This window comes from Triticum dicoccoides, chromosome 7B, assembly GCF_002162155.2.
Source record: "Triticum dicoccoides isolate Atlit2015 ecotype Zavitan chromosome 7B, WEW_v2.0, whole genome shotgun sequence".
Lineage (NCBI taxonomy): Eukaryota > Viridiplantae > Streptophyta > Magnoliopsida > Poales > Poaceae > Triticum > Triticum dicoccoides.
Genome location: NC_041393.1, coordinates 737377762 through 737382826, shown reverse-complemented (window position 1 = coordinate 737382826; position 5065 = coordinate 737377762). Strand labels below are relative to the sequence as shown.

The following is a 5065-nucleotide window of genomic DNA, read 5'->3' as shown; positions in this document are numbered from 1 at the left end:
GTGCTGGCCACGAGTGTTGGTGGGCGGCCCATGAAAAACGGGCCGTTTGGCCCTTATACCCCGGATAGAGAGAGGACAGAGGAGGGCAGTGTGGTACATTGTTGAGCTGAGCTACCAAAGAAAAAACATACTCCCTCCATTCCCTTGTGCAAGGCCACAAAATCAAATTACAGGTAGTAAGGTAAAATTTAATGAGTGCTTTGCAAACCAACTTTTCTTTTCATTAACCGGGATCATTAATACTCCGCATGCATGCAAAGAAGGAATAGGAAGGAAGTAGCTCAGTGTCATTATGACTACACGCATACAAATATTAAATAAGTTGGTACTACGACAAAACATCATTATTTTTTGTCTCGATTACCGTTAGTGGCCTTGTATAAATACAAATTGTATTTTTCATAATGGCCTTATATAAGGTAATGGAGGGAGTACCAACTCCGCAGAGAAAGGCACAGAAAGTCAACTTAGAAAGGGGAACGAACACTCCTCAAGCTTTGACTTGCAAATCGCAATCGCCGTACGTGACCCCGGTCAGCATCACACTCGCCTCCGTCGATCCATCTCTGCAGCCACCGCCACTCCCGTCGCCCCAAGTCTGCACTCAAGTGGATCTCATCGGTGAGTCTGTCCGTCCCTTCCCCTTACCCGTTCCCAGTCTCTTCCACTTCTAGTTCTTGCTGATGTGGGTCTGACCAAAATACTCAGCTGTTGGTCCCCTCTCAGCTGTTGGCACGGTGCTTGGGAGCGTGGGCAATCTCACGGTTCAGGAGAGTACATTTTTGTGTGGGGTGGCCTTTGTAGTGGAATTCCTGAAAGATGAGCTGATGCGGGTCCAGGCCTACCTGAAAGACGTCGGCAACAAATGGAGATCAGGAGACGCTAGGGCTGCTATCTTGGTCACCCAGATCAGGGCTGCAGCATACGAGGCTCAGAATGTCATCGAAGCCGCAGCTTACTTGGAGAGCAGAAACCGGCTCAATCATGGATTCATGGGTCTCATTCCAAGGTATGCTCGCTTACCTGGTGACCTGAGCACCCGTCATAAAATCGGCGTTGAAATTCGACGCGTAAGAAGGAAGCTCGGTGAGATCTTTGCAAGCGCAGAAAATATGAACATTGATTTGGATAGTACTGCTGTAGTTGAAGATGTGTATCCACAAGATTTTGGTCTTATGCACCAATGCTTTGAAGAGGATTTTGTCATGGTTGGTTTCGAGGATGAGCACAAAGAAATAGTCGACAAGTTAGTTGAAAAACAGAGCATGCTTAGCGCTGTCTCCATAGTTGCTATGGGCGGGGCCGGAAAAACAACACTTGCAAGAAAAGTCTACACTTCATCTAGGGTCAAAGAGCACTTTGACACGGTTGCTTGGGTGACTATATCTCAGAAGTTCACCGGCATTGATTTACTAAAGGACATCATGCGACAAATAGTCAGGGGCGGAGATGACTCCAGAGAAATCGATCAAGCTTCAGAGTATGAGGTGGGGAAAAAGATCCGGGATTTCCTATTACATAAAAGATACTTGGTAGTCTTCGATGATGTGTGGGAAACAGATACATGGGAGCAAATAAATAGAATGGTTAAGGTCTTTCCAGATGAAGCTAAAGGCAGTAGAATACTACTAACCACACGAAAGGAAGATGTTGCAAATCATATTCCAATGCCGATGCATGTTCATGCTCTTAAGCACTTGGATGACCTGAAAAGTTGGGAGCTATTTAGTACCAAAGCTTTACCATCATACAGAAGATCTATCACACGTGACATGGATGTGTTTGAAGAACTAGGTAGAAAGCTTGCAAGGAAGTGTGATGGATTGCCACTTGCACTTGCAGTTCTGGGGGGGTTATCTGTCAAAGAATCTAAATACACAAACATGGTCCAATATACTACTGGACTGGACATCAACCAAAGACACACAAGTGATGCAAGATATACTAGCTCGCAGTTACAAAGACCTGCCAAATCATTGTTTAAGATCTTGTTTTCTCTATCTTGCTGCTTTTCCCGAGTATTCTGACATTGATGTGTCGGATCTTATTCAATTGTGGATAGCAGAAAGCTTCATTCCACATACATCAAAGCATAAATTAGAAGAAACAGCACATATGTATGTAACTGAGTTGGCTCAGAGAAGCTTGGTCCAAGTTGTTGAAAGAAGCAAGGCGCATGGATGGATAGAAACAATAAGGATTCACGATATCTTACATGACTGGTGCAAAGAAGAAGCAAGACAAGATGGTTTTCTCGATATCTTCGACAGAGGAACAGGTTAGGCTCCTTTCAATACGTATGTATATAGTTATATTTTTTGTTTCAATAGATGCGGTGGAGTTGCTTTCTGCTGATGTGTGGATGTACCTTAAAATTTGCAGGCCAAACAAATGCATCGGATACAATGATATTTTATCGTTCTTCTTTTCAAGCTTTGAGTGATCAGGTTTTACATGCAACACCTAATATCCGGACTCTGCATGCCTTTGGGCTCTTTTCGGCGTCTCTGCCTAAGTTGAGGTTGCTAAGAGTTCTCCACATTGAAAACTCAAGGCTGAAAGATTTTTCTGGAGTACTTGCTGGGTGCATTCACCTAAGATATCTTAGGTTGAGAGGATGTGAAGATGTGACCCTACCTTCTACAATTGGACGGCTTCTTTACCTGCACACTATAGATCTTAGGTACACAGAATTGGACTCACAAGTACCTAACACACTATGGGATATCCCTACTCTAAGGCATGTTTACCTTTGGAATGGCTTTCCTCCACCACCAGCTGCAAATTGTGTGCGACAGCAGCAGAAATAGCTTCAGACCTTAAACCTCAGAATTGTTGGCAAAGAATATCATTATGATGACATGGTGATGTACCTGGGTCTCATGAGTCAGCTAACAACCTTCTCCTTGTCAATGACCACCATACCTGCAGAGATGATTACCATATTTGCAAATATGCCTCACCTAGTTGATATTTATCTTGGCAAATTTGGTGTGCTGGAAAAGCTGCCCGCTGAGTTCCCAAGAAGCCTACGATGTCTTTATCTAGTTGCCGTTGTCATGAAACAAGATCCAATGCTAGTCCTTGAGAAGCTTCCATGTCTTGTGGTGCTCATGTTGGGCGGTTATGAAGGCCAAACCATGTCCTGCTCTGCCCAAGGGTTTCCTCGGCTGCAAGAGTTGCAACTTGTTAGGTTTTCTATGGAGAAGTGGGGGATGGAAGAAGGGACAATGCCAAAGCTTTACCGCCTAACACTGTGTGTGTGTGGGAAGTTAAGCAGGCTCCCTGAGGGTTTGCTGAACCTTTTGACACTCAATCAGCTAGTACTAGAATGTGTGCCACTGATTTCTGAAGATGACACGACATTAAATGAGTTGAAGCAGAAAAGATGCAAGGTAGCGTGACTATGCCCCTCTTGTCCTACTTTTATTTTCTGTGATTTTACTTCTATTTGCGTTCACGACTTAAGAGTCTACTGTGGATATATTCGTCTGACTAGCTTGCTGCCAATCCTTCCTTGCTTGGTGTAGTTTTGAGTGATCGATAGTTTCACACCAAGTTATATATATTTTTGTGTCTTACTTTTCCAGTTGGATGATGCATGTATGTATGCATTCTGACGATTTATCCATCTTCTTGGATTTGTGCAGTTGCTTGGACTGCACATTATGTATGCATTGCGGTTACGGCAAACAAATCAGACAGTTATTTTTCTGTTAAGTTCACTCATGTATTATTCTCAGATCTCTCTTTTCATGGTGAGAACTCGCTATCACGAACTTCTAGACTCAATATGGTCACTCAATAGAGTTTCTACACTCAGATGTTGCAGATTTCTCTTTGGAGTCTCCCCCTTTGTTTAATTAATTATTTTCTACCTTGGAAACTGGGGGTAAATGGAAAGATATTAGCAAGAAGCAAGTGAAATGCTATGAATCAGGGTACGTACCCTGATTCATTTATTTTGTGGTTGCCTGAAGAGCTGGTCCGATGCTTACAAACTGACAACTTTACTCAAGTGCAACACCCCTTTGTTACTGCAGACAATCTGAATCGGTACAGATTGATTTCCTGAGAGTTTTGCATTGGATTCAGGTTGCTGAAAATATTACTGAAACTGTTGGATGTTGTGTCAGTACATAGCTGAAGAACAAAAGCCATCTTATTCAGGATCACAAGAAGAACCACACACCCAAACAACGGACACGTTAATTTGCCCCCATTGATGCCTTCACAGTTGTCATTCCTACAGTACATTTGAATTCATGAGTAGGTACCAAGATTTTTTTCAACTGAGAGCCTCAGGTTCTTGAGGAATGATGGCACAAATTAAGTCAACTCTGCTTTTCAGTTGGCTCCCTACGAATAACTGCACTCTGATCTGATAGTCTGATCTAGCTGCCTCTCCCCGAATGATTAGCCCGGAAAAACCCCGGTCGGCAAAGCTGTATATCAGTATATGTGTAGCACAGTTGATGGCACTTTTCGTGCTTTGAGGACAAGAGATGTGATTCCATGAAGTCAGATAACCTGCTGTTATTAAAAGATGAAAGTGCAAACACTGATTAACTGAATCCCGTAATGGTCTGCTGCATTTAGAACATGCTCTGACAGTACATTTGCGTGCAGCAAACTTGTTCAACCATTCTTTTTTTTTCCGTCCCGGTCTTGTCGTTCAGCAAGAGACGAATGGATTTCTCCGCAATGTCACAGATTTTGTTTTCTATTCCACCTTCATTAGTTTTGACTGTACTTACCTGAGCAATCATGGAGGACTAGAGCCATGGCATTTTCTTCTGCAAACCAGAGGAAATTATTTATCAGTACCTGTTTTGTTCAAGTAGAATACTTGGGAAAGCGCTATTTATCTTGAAATCTGAGGATTCAGAATACCATATATAAAGTAGAATATTTGAAGAACAAAATCTTGTCCAGTAACAACAGCAGAAATCACAATCAACACACCTCTACTTAGAAAATTTTCTTGGGAATCTTCTTTTATTGGGTTTATATTTTGGAAATCTGTTAGAGAGTTTTATTGCAGACTGCTTATCCAGGTGATGCT

The 5065-nt window shown here is 42.6% G+C and overlaps 1 pseudogene; it reads left to right on the top strand.

Moving 5' to 3' along the window:
* The first annotated feature begins 422 nt into the window (after positions 1–422).
* LOC119339606 overlaps positions 423–5065 on the top strand; it is a 9510-nt pseudogene continuing 4867 nt past the window's right edge.